Source organism: Amphiura filiformis, chromosome 5 (genome assembly GCF_039555335.1).
Source record: "Amphiura filiformis chromosome 5, Afil_fr2py, whole genome shotgun sequence".
Classification (NCBI taxonomy): domain Eukaryota; kingdom Metazoa; phylum Echinodermata; class Ophiuroidea; order Amphilepidida; family Amphiuridae; genus Amphiura; species Amphiura filiformis.
The window spans coordinates 12644864-12661486 of NC_092632.1; the positions used below are offsets into that span (position 1 = coordinate 12644864).

Below are 16623 nucleotides of genomic sequence, written 5' to 3' on the forward strand. Positions count from 1 at the left end.
GGCAGAAAATGCTTGAGGATTCAGGGCAAAATTGTACAGGTCTATTACAGCATTTCCTAAGCAGTTCTTACTACCATCAATCTTGGTCTACTTAGCTTTGACACACAAATGTGAACTGAATGCGTAAGGTGAAAAGAAGAGAGAAAAAGAAAGAGACAAGGATGAAAAAAGAACCTTGCTCTTAAATAGCATATTGAAGAAAGCATGGGAAAGAGCTTGTGAATGCAGTAGCAGTTACAGTTATTTTCTAAAAAAATATCTTTTATAGCGGAGATCAATTCTGGTGTTAACCATGTTGAATGTGTGGATTTGTATTCCATGAGTAATTTAACTGGAGTTTATCGCATGCCCCACCCTCTACATTTTGTAGTACAGGACATTCTTAGAAAAACTAATATTTTACGCACATTGCGTAAGATGTATGCACATTACCCCCATCGTTATTCAAACATATTTTAAATAATAGGTATGCATTGAATAGTAGTGCCAGTCATTGTTTAGCTATTTCATATCATAGTTTCTATATTTCATTGTGTTCAATATTGATCTGGGTACAGTTAGGTGGGTTAATGAATATTTCATGAGCAGGCTTTTAAAAGATATAAGTTAGAAATGTCTTGCTGCGCAGTATTAGATATTGATTGGGAAACCCTGACATGGTTTTTAAAGTGGGACATTACTTGCTCTGGTCAAGCATACACTAATCATGCAGCATTTTGAGCTATAAATTGAAATTTGAAGAGAGATCATCTCTGGTTACTTTGCACATAACTATGCTTTGTATGAGCAGTTTCACTAGTTTGCCCTGTCTGTAAAAACAAACAAACTATTAAAGCCATTTTAATTTTTAACTACAAACTCTCACTTCTGGAGACTTAAACATATTGACTGGAAGTAGGTTACTGGTGATGCATTTCAACCCAACATGATTATGTAGATTCCTAAATATGGTACTCCTGAATTTTTTAATATTAAATTTCAGCATGATATTTATATAGAATGAAGATGTTCTATAAAGGTAAGTGCAAAGCTGCACTTTCATGACATAGCCATTAAATTGACACATTACACATCATACCCTACTCATATTCACCCACAAACATGGACCCTTGGAAATTACACAGGCAGTGAAATCAAGGATTAATCCCTACACCATATAGTATACAGTGGTGGGACAATGGTGGGGGAGGAATGGTTAAATGGTTAGCCCCCGAAAGTTAAATTACAGGGGTAATTTTTTCAAAATACAAAAAAGTATGTTCAGGCCTAAATTATATGCATTATTTTACAGGAAGAGCACACTCCACTTTACCCCAACCCACCATACACACACACCCCTGCTTGTAAATAACTGCAAATGAGGACCTCATTCTGCATGATTTAATCCTATCTACGTTGTAACCGAGGACACACACACCCAATTTCAATCGACACACCATGGACCTACCCCCCACACACACACATGGCAACTTTCTATCCAACCGTCCTGAACCCCCAAAAGCGGACCACTTTGAAAATTATGCATTTTTGCATTATCCTGGTTAGGCCAACAAAAAAAAGATGTTTGCTTGCCCTCAACCGACCGACCCTAATTTTGGAAATCAGAAAAAAAAAAAAAATTCTATTTACTGTACAAAAGAATACCGACCCTAATTTTGGAAATTCCTGAAAAAGTTTTTTTTTTTTTTTTTAATTTTTGCATTCTGAAGATGTAAAAAAAAAATGTATTTTAGAGTTTTTGTTCAACATTTTAGTGGTTTTGTAATGTTAGTTGATTCATTTTGACACCAAAAATGTCTGATTTTTCATATTTTGAGCCTTAATTAATTACAAACAGTAGAGTTTGTTAGTAATTAAAAAAAAAGAAATCCCGACCGACCGACCCAATTGTTAAAATTCAATTGAGGGCAAGCAAACTATTTTTTTTTCTTGGCCTTATAGCCGGCAACTGCGGTGTGTTCACAGTCTTACTGTGTGTATACTAATGTAGTCCATGTTTACATGTAATTACATAGGCAAGCACAATCTCCCCCCACTCCCGGGCCCCCACCACACACCCCTACACATACATTGTGTAGATGACTTTCATTAATTGAACTCAGTTGCCATTAGCAAATCAGTGGGAACTAGAGTTTATCAATTCATTTCATTCATAAGCTTTACTGAACACAAGTGATTTCTAAATGCACGCTATCTTTGACTTCATTTGGATAAAGGTCGTTAACTAATCTAATCACTAATTAATGTGGCACACGTTTCTAAATTTGTTTTCATTTCAGATCTAAATAATTATCGTTGGCTTAATCAGGTTTTGTCAGTTTCTGTTCTGTGATGGTGTTGATTTGTATGCACACAAGCGTACACATATCTTGTAATCTGGTTTTGATAAATTGATCAAATTGTCATTGTATCTTGGAGTAAATTGTATTGCAGCTTTTTATTTGATTTGAAGCTTCAAGTAGATTATCGAGGAAATAGGAATATACTTAATAGCACTTCAACATGTGTGATATTAGAAAAAAATTGCTGTCATTATTTTTTGCCATCATAATTATGATTAATTTCTCCTCTCTCTCTCTCTCTTTAATTTGAACTGTACATATCCCTGGTACATATATATGTATGTACCTGACTCCATTCATTCTAAGGCTTGTCGAAATGCATTTTTTAGAATTACCAATTAAATGAAGGGTAAAATAATATTTTGACAGAAATTCCAAGGGAATTTGAAATTCATTTTCACCATTTGCACATTAACATACTATAGGAGTAGAAGGCACACTATGATTGGCATATATATAATGAAGGTGCGTTGTGGAGTATTTGTACCATGAATTGCTCTTGGCTAGTGTTGCACCTGTGTTTTTTACGGATGGCATTTGGTATCAAAATTGCTCTGTAGCCGGTAAATTAGGTAATGGATGGAATCGCCTCTATCTGTGTCCTATGTGTGCAATTTACGGTGATGTCATCTCTGACGAGAAAGGAGTCTTGTATTTACGTTATTTCACCTATGCCCCGCATTGCATAGGAATGAGGATGAACAACTAAAATGGCAGAACATAACACAATGTTATACATAAATTTACAAGAAAAATAAATTATGTTTCTGTTTTAACATTCGGCATACTTTATGGAGTTTAAGAAGGAGAAAGGGGTTGAGTGATATCTTAAGAAGATCTTGATGAAAGGGTTTTAGAGATGGAGTGATAAAGAAATTGAACGATACTGAGTGATGAAAGAAAACTGGGGACACAGAAAGAAAGAAAGAGAGGGAGAGAGCATGAGAGAGATAGACTTAAGGAAAAAGAAAAATGGGATGAGTGATAATAAAAAGCTAGCGAGACAGGTAGAGGAAGAGACATGATGACAAAAAATAAGAGAGATGGGATAAATAATAGTAAAAGAGAGATGAAAGAGAGGGAGAGAATCATTTTAAAGAAAAGAGATGAGGCAGGGATAAAATGTAAGAAAGGATGAGGAGATGGTCACATACAAATAATGTAAGATAAATAGCCAAACCACAGACATAAAAAGACAGGATGAAGTAAAATCTAGAAAAAATGTCAAAGAATATTCATCTTTATCGGTGACTTAAAATCTTGTTCTTTTTGGATTGTACCTTGTACTGACATTATATTTGGATATCATTATGTTTACGCAAATTGTCTGTAAGTATTTTTTTCAGTTTTCGTAGTCCAACTAATTAAATGTGAAATGAGTCCAAGCACCTAGCACTTCTACAGTATTTTCTCTGTTTCATCATTGACACCTATGTCAGTTTCAATTTAACCAACAGTGCAAAAAATGTTGCTTACGATCTGTCAAAATTGCACAGCCTGTAAAAATATTATGCACAGTGCAGCAGGCACCAGCGTTTAGTGTTTTCGCAACCTGCTCCATTATAAACATTATTCTCTGTTATAGGTTGGGAGATGGAGGCAGGCTATACTAAAATAATGATGATAATTATTCTGCCTCGTTAAACCTCTATGGAGTGAGTGTGTTTTAATTTTAATGAAATCTGCAGGGTATTGTGCTTAATTATGTTGAAAAAGGTTGACACTTTTTATGAAACAATTACTTATTGTCTTATGAGTAAATGTGTTAGTTTGGGCTAGGAAAGAATTTGCAGTGATTTACCTAAAAAGGTGGATTTAAAATTATGTCATCAAACTGGGATTTATATACAATCAATCATTAAAAAGGTTTCTTGTAACATGTTAGGTTTGTGTAATGCAAAAGTGCATGAAGTAAGCTTTTAAATGGTACGTGCTTTGTAACTGCTGTCATTGTTTTTGGTTAATGCAATTCAAATTGTACAAGAACATGCAGGTGAACATTCAGTTGCATTTCTTTGTTTTGTACTATCAGATTTGGTTTAAAAGGGTGCTATTGAGGTATTCTTTCAATGTTACTAACATTTTATACACTGGTATTCATTCATATTGAAGGAGACAGATTATTATGAAAGCTTCTGATAAGACAATGTTACCTGACTACACAGTCTCACAAGCAACAATGGTGTATCTGCTATGTTATTTACTTGTAGATACTGCTTATTACTCTGAGGGCAGACTGATTAATAAACACCTGTTTCACAAGTCAAAAAGCAATATCTGTGTAATTTACATAACCATATACTATATTTTTACTTGGTAGGATAGAGCACCAAACACTGATTTTCAAGCCATGCTTATTTTTTGTCGTAGCGAGACAGGGATGTCAATGCGATGAGGCAGCTGCTATGCGCGCATTTCTATGCGGCATATTTAAATGTGTGCGTGTTAATGCCAGCGTTTCGAGCGAATGCTTTCATTTAAATACGTCCTACCAGAATAGGTTAGCATATGTGATTCGAAACTGCCATTGTGATATCTAACATGGCATTACCAGTGTTCGAATTTAGGAAAAATAAATGGTTGTCCCACGGACAACCAGATTACAATTTCTGGTTGTCCGTCTAAGTTTTTGGTTGTCTGTAGGCCTACAAATGTGACTTTTGGCCAGATTTATGGTTGTCCGGCGGACAACCGAATCAGTATTTTTTGTTGTCCGGCGACTTTTTTAGTTGTCCCGGGCAACCGGACAACCAAAATTTCGAACGCTGGGCATTACTCTCAACTTGAGACAAGACACACTATAGTTGCATCAGGATTAAGGATGCATGGTAAACACTTTAACATGTTAACACAGATAAATTTTCAATTTGATGTGATCCAATCTGATGCATAAAATGAGGAACTGGTATATTATACTCATCTATCTCTTGAAAATATTCTGCATGGTACATTTAGGTATATCCGTATTTGACAGATCTGCTTATGATTTGGTATGATGTATGTTGCGCCATGATACATGAATATTAAAATGCTGATTGATTTATAAATGAGGTGCATATGAGGTTGATTGAGGAGCTCAGATTTGCATAAATGATGGTTAAGCAATGGATTCAAATGAGGCATGTCGTGGCCTGAAACATGAATACTTAATACCGATTTTCAAATGAGGTACATACTTGATTATTATGTGAAAATCTGTGTTTTTATTCTTAAACCATTCCACATGTTATTCAACAGTCGCTACTGTTTCTGATTTTCAAATCATGTATGTGTGGCCTGTAACATGAATACTTAAATGCCGATTTTTAAATGAGGTACATACTATAGGTTGCCGATGCTGTAGCTTGAAGATCTCCACACGACCGACTGTGTGTTAGTTAATGCAGCTATCAAATAGCGTTCTCAAATCATCCCCTCAGGTGCATCTACTCCAAAAATAGACATGGGTGAAGATGTGATAGAGCTTGCTTTATCTGCTGTACTGCAACAATCCCAAATAGGTTATGAATAAACTTAGAGTAATTGAAAAATATAAGTGAATTCAGGTGATGTTGACGGATGCAAATATTTTAAAAGCGTGTAAAGGTGTGCTGATGTGAAATGGAAGAGTGCAGTGGGTGGGAGATTTTCTAGCTTGTTTTCTATAAACAAGAGACTGGCTTTTAGAGTAAAATATAAATGTGTCAGGGAATTAAAAGAATATTTTCTCTAAAAGTATTCTATACATTAGGGCTTTCTGAAGTAGCTCTGACAAAAAAAGATAACCCAAAATGATGTTTTTGTCACATTTTGACTTATTTGATATGTTCAATTTTATCTCAATTGTCTCTTGTGTGGTGAAAAGCCCTATTCAGGTATTAAATGGTGAAATTATTTAAGTCCAATTTTCATTACATTTTTATCGGGCACATCACAAATCAAGACCTTGCAAAATTCAAAAATCTGAATTGCACAAGAATACAAGTTGTTCTTAAACAAATTTAAAGAACTACTTGGCCTGATTGAACTAAACGCTTCTTCAACATCAATTTTATTTATACTATTGTGAGGTTCATTGAAAACTATGCAAATGCCATCCAAATACAGACAACTTTTGTTTGTACATTTGTAAAACATCAGTGAAGCTTGGTCATGACCATACCTTGGGCCTCTTCAAGCTTTTTCAATTCGCTTTTGAGGACCTATTCAATATCATAAAGCGGATTAGCTTGAAACATGCAGAAATGCAGAATGCTGCTAATAACAAGTGCTGCAAGTTTAGCATGGAGCAATGGTCAGCTAGAGCCAAAGGGCTAGGTAATGTACAGTCAGGGATGTAAGGCAAATATTCCTGGTGCAGGGTTTTATAACAAAATTGGAAAGGGACAGGGGGGTACAGCATTCTGGGAATGGTTGACAGTCTCTGGCCAGGAGAAAGTCAGATAGGCAGTAAATTGGAGTTGTTGTTTTTTGGAAAATTTGTCCCTGCCTTTTTGAATATTATTATTTTGAGGACAAATTTCAAATGGAAACATTAAAATGCTGAATCAAAAATAACAAGTGTGTTGTGGCTTTGCAGGGGGGGGGGGGGCTAAAATTTTGCCAGGGGGATTCAGTTTTCCCCATAGATCAGTCCTATCTACATGTATGTTTTCAAAATATTTAGGGATACTTAAAGAAGAACTGACCTAATGGTGTTGCTTTTGTTAAGGTTGAATCCTTGATACAGATTGCTAGCAAATGTGATTTCAAAAACCCCATCAATTAAGAAAATTAAAAGTACAGAGACTGTAAGGTGAACATGGTGAACTCTGTTCTGGAGCCTCGGGATATATAGGAAGGGAGATGTTGTATATAATGTTTGGTTTCTTGCCTGATTAGACCAATCCAGTGAATTATCAACCCTCTAGCGGCCTACAGAAGATACTAAAATAATATTTACAATACAAATCCACCACAGAGTAGGAATGCGAAGAGTACTCCCAAATTTCCCATCATCCTCAGGTCGCAAAGTAGAGCGAATAACGGACCTTGTATATTGCCTGAAGTGTGGAGGGTATAGAATTGCTTTAGTGCTTTTCTGTTTGCAGTATTGAACATCATGAACATAGGGAGTTTAATCACAGGTAGCGTCTTCACCAGCGATGACCTAAATTTGAGGGGACATATTCAACTTTGAGATGGATTTTCTGAGTGTGCAGCTAGCTGCTTGTGTACTAGTTGTGTGTTTGTATTTGAGTTGAGTATGTAGAAAATTAACAACAGAATTCGTTTATTAAGGGCTGGGGTATGAGCGTTTGGACAGTATTTATTGTGGGACATTAGAGCACATCAGACATATCGAATTGCATTCTGAATACGAAGAATGTCATTCTGATATCAAATAATTTTGATTTTTGAAATTAGCAATTTAATACACATTTTATGGCAAATCATTAAAAATTGATATCTTTGATATTTAAAAGTACTTGAAGTAAACTTTATAAATCTGATGATTTATACTTAAAGTGTATGTAGGTGGGATGAAAAGCCGACGATCAGTTGAAAATTTTGACCTTTCAGATTGAAGATATGGATTTTTTCCCAAAACACAAAAAAAAAATTAGGTCTTTTTGGGAAAAAAATCCATATCTTCAATATGAAAGGTCAAAATTTTCAATTGACCGTCTGCTTTTCCTCCCTGCTACATACACTTTAAGAATATGTCATTAGATTTATATAATTTACTTCGAGGACTGTATTATATCAAAAATTTGCAAAATATCAAATTTGTCATAAAATTTGTATTATATATTGTGATTTTCAAAAATTAAAATTATTTGATATCAGAAAGACATGCTTCGTATTCAGAATGCAATTCGATAGGTCTGAGGTGCTCTCATGTCCCACAAAAAATACTGTCGAAACGCAATAAACGCTCATTCCAGATCCCTTAAGTGAAATGGGATATATTGAACAAAATTGTGTACAGGATTAGAGATAAATGGGATGTTATTAAATGAGTGAAGTATTGAATTGCAGGTAGAACCAATCTAAGATGATGCATGCTAGTAATTAGAACTTTGAATTTTTTGATTACGCTCCTGGAAGTATTCAAATGTTTTACCAATTATATTAGAAAAATCACATTTACCTGTATTATGGTTTGTTAACTTTGTTTGCAATTTTTTAGACCTTTAGAATGTGCACGTTTTTAATGAGCACTTAGATGCAATTAGTATAGGTTTGGTCATATTTTTGATAGCTAAAAGCAGTGATAACATCACAAGGTCTTAAATATGTACAAAAATGTGTAGTTTTACATGAAATAATGATACTTTTAACAGAAAAATTTTAATTATTTTGCTGTATGAATTTAAGAATAACCGTACCTGGAGAAGAAAGAATTAGGCCTACTTGGATCTCTATACACTTTTGAACTTTGCTTCAAAATTCTTGCAAGATAGATTGGTTGGGCTGGCGGTAATATTTCAATGACCGGAAAGGACTTCGGCTTCACTATGCATGATTGCTGACCAGTCAAAGACCAAGCAATAGCCTATCAATAATCACCAGTTGTAATTAGGCCTGGTCCCATCTGCTGACTGACCAGATGTCCAATATAGCTGACTGAGCAATGGCTGGAGGTCTAGTCTCAACCCAGTGATCACACCTTGTTGTCATCTTTGATAAAGGTGAGAAGGAAGATGACTAAATGCCATTCATGAACATATCTCTTTGCAACCATCTGGTGATGCAACTAAAGCCTAATTCATGCTCCAAATTCCCAGAATTGGATTTTTTTGCCACCAAATTGGCCAAGATCGTACATACAGGTACTCAACATACCCCTTGCTAAGTGTTGTTTTCACCCAAAATTAAACATTTGTGAAAGGTTTGCTGGGTCAATGCTGTGTCTGAAGTAGTAAAATCAGTTTTTGAGGGTATATTTATTGTGTTTTGTTTTTTATTATTTCAGAGGCTGTAATGGTTCAACTTAAGGTCTATTACAGCAAGAAGTTCAGTATCTGAGAATACAATTATGAATCAGGCCAAGCAGTGGCCATGGGCAGTGCCTTAAGATTCACAGTGGTCTTGACCTGATAATAACACCTTGAGTGTCATTGTAAATTTGTTTAGGGATCATCCATCTGTAGCAAAGTATTCCTTTTGTTTTTTAGATTAGTAATACTTGGGTGGATCTGTAACAGCTTGTTTGGTCTCGCCTACTAAATATTCAAGGTGTAGGAAAATATATGTAGTATTTAACAATTGCAATAAAAGAAAATAATGAATACCGCTTCCCTTTATTTTGACACTTGTCAGTACGGTCATGGCCAACAAGTACCAAGCATGCAAATCATCAATTGGCTGAGATGCACAATAAGTGAGGAGAGTAAAAAGGCGGTGATACCATACAATATATTGATACTGTTGCCTTGGTGATAAATTATTGAGGTTATTAAATACATCAATTGGAAATATATTTCAGTTTGTAATCACGCCCATGCAATACTGACCATCAGTGTATTGGAAGTCATATTCATTTTAAAGGTTTCAGGATAAAATGTGTGGATACATTTTGTTATGATTCTCATAGCTCAGCTTAGTGCAATAAAATGGCTTATTCGTGTTTTGAGCATTTTGAAACTACGGCTAAATAAACAATCTGAATTCAAAGGGATCTGAAAATGATAAATTGGAATACAAAAAAGAAAAACCAAACAAACCAAAAAAAACATAATTTACACTTTTCACTATCCCAGGTAAGAAAAAAATCACACGACATTGGCAGAAATTTACTAACAATCTGGGATTTTTAATTTTCTGGATTTTTTTTCTAGTCAAATTACTCTGGAGAAGATATTAATATAGGTAAACATGTAGGCTATATTGTAATTATGTAGGTCTCCATATTACCCTATCCTCCAGACAATAATTATAATTTCTTACAAGTGAACCTTGAGCGAAAGAGTGTGTTTATAGTGAGACAATCTTTCTGTTATTTAGCTAAACTGCCACGTAGTCTAGATTTGCAATGGTTAGTAAAACATAAACAAATGTAGACTGAGTGGCAGTCCAGCTAAATACCGGATAATCTGGCTCACTATAAACACCCTCTATGTGTATCAATAGCTTCATTTTTCATTTAAAGCATTCAAGCATTTAAAATTCCTATTTACGTATATTGTTAATTGCTGTTTGTAAGTGGCTTAGAAGTCCTTCTTCCACAATTTTGTCACAAACAATGTCTTTTATAGAATATCATCTACTGTTACATAAAAATTTATAAGTATACAAACCTGTATGACTGGAATACTATGAATGTTTAAATTGCTATAGTAACAGGGATGAAGGTTATCCAGTCATACTTGACTCAGTCACACCCTCCATCCATCCATTCATTCATTTGTTCGTTCATTCACAATATTTGGAAGGACGCACAACAGTGTAGCGTAGTAATTAATAATAAGATAGCGAGCAGTACACTATTGGGTAAATAGATGGCTTCAGGGATGCATTTAAACTGAGGATGAACTCAGTTTTCTAAGAATGTGTGTTATGTAACTGTGCTACATCTATTTAATTTGTAATTTTCTTGAAACAAAGGGAGCAAGCTCGGCAAGAATTAGTAATTGACAATGACCAGGTAATACTGTAAAACCACTTAATTTTGCTAGGGATTTAATTTTGCTAATTTCACTAGAATCATTAATTCCCTAAATTAAATACCTGCAAATTTGGCAGTTTTACATTAAATTATTAGACATGAATTGCTGGATTAGCAAATTAAATACCCACGAAAAGGGTGGTCATTGGCATTTAGCGAAATTAAGCACTAGCGAAATTAAATAGCTTCACAGTATATTGTTTGGTGTGAAAAACGATGGGGGGGGGGGGGCAACTATACAGTTTTTAAAATACATCTTTGAAATTGAGTGTCATAATTTAAAAGTGGTTTTATTTTGATAAAAATTCTGTTCAATTCAGTTTCCTCACAGACCATGATTATTACATCCCAGTTTTTTTCTCTCGGATGTTTGCATGTTCATCATATTTTTGTTTAAATCTTAAGGAAAATAATCTGGTGAATGTAAACCAATGTATGAATCTTCAGTTAAAAAGATAAAAATTATGATTTAAAAAAAATTAGATTTTGATCCAATGACCCAATATCTCAAGAACTGCACAAAATGTTGATCTGCGAATTCAGGTTTTGGGTTCCATAGAACCTCTGCATCAAAACATAACACACCTTTTGTATCATGTCTGTGCATTATAGCTGGTGAATAGTGGCAGGATTAGCACCTCTCTTAATATTGGTTTGTTTTTCATAGGACTCATCTTGGATCACCCATTAATTAATGCTATTATCCTTTTACACTAACAGAATAGTTTGCACACTTAGCTTTTGCTTCTTGAGTGCATCAGATGCCCACATATTTCATAGACAGTTGGGCATCTTTTGGCTCATTGCTCTTATCTCTCCGGCTCAGAGAATACCTTCGGGATCAAGGATTCACCAGCAGGAAATAGCTTTAAAAACCATCAAGAGTGAAAAACTGTACCAATTTAAGTGACCAAGGAGATGATGAAACAGAAACGAAAGAGAAATAATATTGTAAAATTGCAAGATTTGAAATTAATCATAATCTTAATGAAACGATTGGAAGAATCATCGGATTAATAACAGATGTAATGTGATTATTGGAGCATTGATGCAGAAAGGTGTGTGAGAAATGGCTCAAAATTTCAGGGCAAAATAATGGCCACCTGGATCAAGATTTTAAGTAAATTACAATATTTTTACCAAATGTCCTCGGGGTATGTGTTGAGTAATGTGAATTATGAGCTGTCCAAGTGCTTGATGAACTAACATGGATGATTAGTTGTGCATCTTCGTTGTGGGATCATGGATGGGAGAAGGTCGTAAAAATTGTCTTTTAATAATTTGGCCCACAAAACTTGATATTTCAATATGTTCATGAGTCATCTGATGATATTTTGTTGTGTTTGTCCTTTATGGCCTTGTTGCTTTATATCTGTTTTACACATGTTTGGGGTTTTATTTTTTATGTACATTATAGTTCCAATGAGCTGTAACATGATTTTAATTTGTCTACCCCTTAGATCATTTTGTTGAAAGTTGGTGAAATTATCTGGTGTATCTATTCTGGAAAGTAGATTTTGTCTTACCAGTAGAAAGTAATAAAAGTTTCATTCCTTGAACTTAAATAATTGTCAAAATTTTTAAAGAATTTAATGGTTTTTTTGTACATTATGAAATTAACTTTTCCTAGGACTCCCTGTATGATGATAAATTGATATAAGATATCCCAATCCAAGGGGGGAGGGGTCACAAATGTGTGAACAGGCTAGTTCTAATTATTTTCCCATTCCATTGTAAAGTGATTTTTTGAATCCAAAAATCCAAAAAATGGAAATGATCTGTGATGAACTTCACAAACATTTTGTACAGTCTTTATAAAGTACAATTATGCTACAGCACTACAGCTACACACACTTGAACTGTGGCTTCATTTTTTAGCACAGCTATGTTCTTCCTTTTTTGTCAAGGTTTCATTTGAAATTAAAAATAGAATGAGAATTCTAGACACATTTCAAATATTTTCATGCTTTCACATAGAATTGCCACTTCAAACATGTTTAAAATAAGACATTATTGGTTCAGTAAAGCTACATTTGTAAGTATACTGTCTATACATTTCTTTCATTAAAGAATAATATTTTATAACTTTCTTGTTCAAGGTGATTAATTTTGAAGCAAAAATCACCTGAATCTTGTCAGACTTAGTCTGTTTTTGATTAATTAAGACTAGATTAATAATTCCACACTTTTTGGATTCATCATCATAAACCTATCATCATTTTCTACTTGACAAATGTTAAGTTTAATCATAACTGTCATGAATTTGATCAAATTACATCACATCAAAATTAAACTTCAATATTCAGACAACACTATGTTTTCATAAGCTCCAGCGGGTCACAATGAATGAGTGTGGAGAAATTGCAGCACATTTTTGTTTGAAGAAGATATTGGCTTTAGTGTTGGCTTGAAAAGAGAGTTGTCTATCTGTCACTGTGCATGACCACATTACTATAGAGATAGAGCATGCCGCTTTTCATATTTCATATTTTTTGTGAGCCCTTGTGGCAAGCTTTTGGTAATGAAATGGGAAATCATATTAAAATAATTGTGAGAGCTTTATCGGCTTGTAAAATCCTACGCCTTGAGGTGGTAGCTCATTCAGGGTGTTTTAATCATAGTAGTTCCACTTTAAATGACCTTAGGTTTCTAAACACCGATTCTGCAAAGAAGGTAGTTACGAAGGCGGCGAATCAAAGGAATTCAACACTTAGCCGCCACACGCGACTCTTTTCTGTAATGTAAATATTTCCTCAGAAAAGTTTAAGAATCTTTACTGTCTTTTTTCAATGATAAGGATCGTTGTGATATATTGTGATCGGAAATACTTGCAATATCTAGCTGTGTAGTATTATTATTTTTATTAAAACATACTAACTCCTGTTATATGGATAATTGATGTACATTTTTTATGCATAATTGAAGAAAAAAACACAGGAGGAGAAATGCATCTAGTAAAATATTTTTTTTTGGGGGAATTGATACCATGAAAGGAAATGTATACTTTCTTTAACTCGATAAAACTGGCTCATGGCTTGAAATCAAGAAGCGGTTGAATCAATCTCATACATGTTTGCGTGTTTTATTCTTTCCAAATAAATAAATCCAAGGAGCTCAAGAAAATGTTATGAATTCATGCCTCAATAAGAAATCAAAAGATTCAATTAAACCAGAATATTTAGAACATTAAACATCAAGTTACACTCTTCAAATGTCTGTTGGGTCATATTTTATTGATCTTTTTGCCAATTTTTACTCTCTTCAAATTGTGAAAAGTTGTCATTTTTGCCATCTGTTTTACCTTTATTGAGAACGTATTGTTGAAGATGTCCTAGAGATGAAGCCAGTTGTTGTTGATGACATACATAGTTTAATCTTGTTAATTGGGTAATGGTCCCCTGAAGGTAGGGTGCTGATATCAGTTGATAGGGAGTAGTATCAAGTTATCTGACTGTCTGTGTGGTAAAGTGTTATGCTATCATGACCTCAGGTGAGGTCAAGGTATGACCATCTTCTTCATATCCATAGTGTTCATATCTATCCTTGACAATGATCATCAGAGAGAGGTGTTGCAAAGTTTTTTGAATTTTCTTATTTTTTTTCTATATTGAAGGAGAAAATCAACAGCAACTGTTCTGTAGCTTTTTCGACAAATTAAAGAACAATAGCATTTGAGGGGTTGGAGCTTCATTTGACAGCATCAGGGGCATATTTTCATTAATCTGAGTTGGCCAACCTAACCCCCATAAATACGATAAAGATTATACTGTCTGGTACCCATGATAGATCTATTCATCCAGTATGTCCAGTACAGCACTGCACTAATCTGTGCCAAGGAAGCTATAGCACATACAATGTAAAGAGCACTAGTTGGTTCCACAGCAATGCGCATAGGATAGGATTGATACCAGTTTCAAGAAAATTGAAGCATTATGTAACATTTTAAAACTGAAGGTATCACTGTCATCAAAGTATGTCATGTTCCTGACTCTGAAAGTGTTTTAATTAAAAACTTGTTAAACTTTACCAGTAAATCTTACAACTGGTAATCATTAATTTTCTCAAACATCATAAATCATCTTGACTTGAGAACAATAAACATGCATACTAAATCATAGTCGCACATTTTCTTGACTTCTTACGACACCGACATATATGTTATTAATTGCACTTGTCATGCCTCGTCAAATTTTCATTTGCTTCACACGATTCTTTATGCAGTTTATTTTTCGTCACTCAGAAACCGTCACTGTTCAGTGGCTGTGAACTATAGGCCATTGTAGTAGTTGATATCTGAGTGTCACGCACATACACACAGATGGTTAATGCATCACATATCATCTTAATGCATTCAATGAGCACACTAAAAGTTTGAAAAAGTGTTTTTCAACAATTTTGTAAAATGTCAGTACTTTGCATTATAATGTCATAAAAGTCATTCATCACTATCACTATATTTGTGTTTCGAAATATAGCAAGAAGAAGGCTTGAACTTCTTTTCTAATATTTAGTATAATTAGCATAATAATTCTATATGATGTGAGGAATTAATAAAATTATTCTCTACGATGTGTGAGGAAATTGAAGTCCAATTTTCGATGGAGTTTGCAACATATTGTAGCATATATGTTGCTTATTGCTTAAGCTTACTGCTATCTACTGAAGTAGATAGCACTAAGCAAGAATTCAAGAATAAGCTTTAATGCTATCTATTAAAGAAGATAGCACTAAGCAAGAATAAGGTTACTGCTATCTCCTGAAGATAGCATTGTGGGCAAAAATAAACTTGCTGCTATCTACTGAAGATAGCACTAAGCAAGAGTAAGCTTACTGCTATCTTATGAATATAGCACTAAGCAAGAGTAAGCTTACTGCTATCTTATGAATATAGCACTAAGCAAGAGTAAGCTTACTGCTATCTACTGAATATAGTGCATGGCAAGAATTAGCTTACTGCTATCTACTGAATATAACACTAAGCAAATAAAAGCTCACTGCTATCTACTGAAGATAGCACTGCGCAAGAATAAGCTTACTGCTATCTACTGAAGATAGCATTGGGCAAAAATAAGCTTACTGCTATCTACTGAAGATAGTACTAAGCAAGAATAAGCTTTCTGCTATGATTAGCAAATAGGGGAATAAATTAAAATGCTTTTACTGAATATAGCACTAAGCAAGAATAAGCTTACTGCTATCTACTGAAGATAGTGCTGTGCAAGAAGAATAAGATTACTGCTATCTACTGAATATAGCTATGGGTAAGAATAAGCTTAATGCTATCTACTGAAGATAGCACTAAGCAAGAATAAGCTTACTGTTATTTTGAAGATAGCATTGGGCAAAAATAAGCTTACTGCTAGCTATTGAATATAGCACTAAACAAGAATAAGCTTACCGGTATCTACTGAAGATAGTGCTGTGCAAGAATAAGCTTACTGCTGTCTACCGAAGATAGCATTGAGCAAAAATAAGCTTACTGCGAGCTACTGAATATAACACTAAGCAAGAATAAGCTTACTGTTATCTACTGATTATAACACTGGTCAAGAATAAGCTTACTGCTATCTACTGAAGATAGCACTAAGTAAGAATAAGCTTACTGCTATCTACTGAAGATATCACTAAGCAAGAATAAGTTTATTGCTATCT

General features: G+C 34.3%; 1 protein-coding gene across 1 annotated transcript in view; it reads left to right on the top strand.

The window, feature by feature from the left end:
- The window catches only part of LOC140152647 (uncharacterized), a 155329-nt gene that overhangs the window by 13532 nt on the left and 125174 nt on the right, over positions 1-16623 (top strand).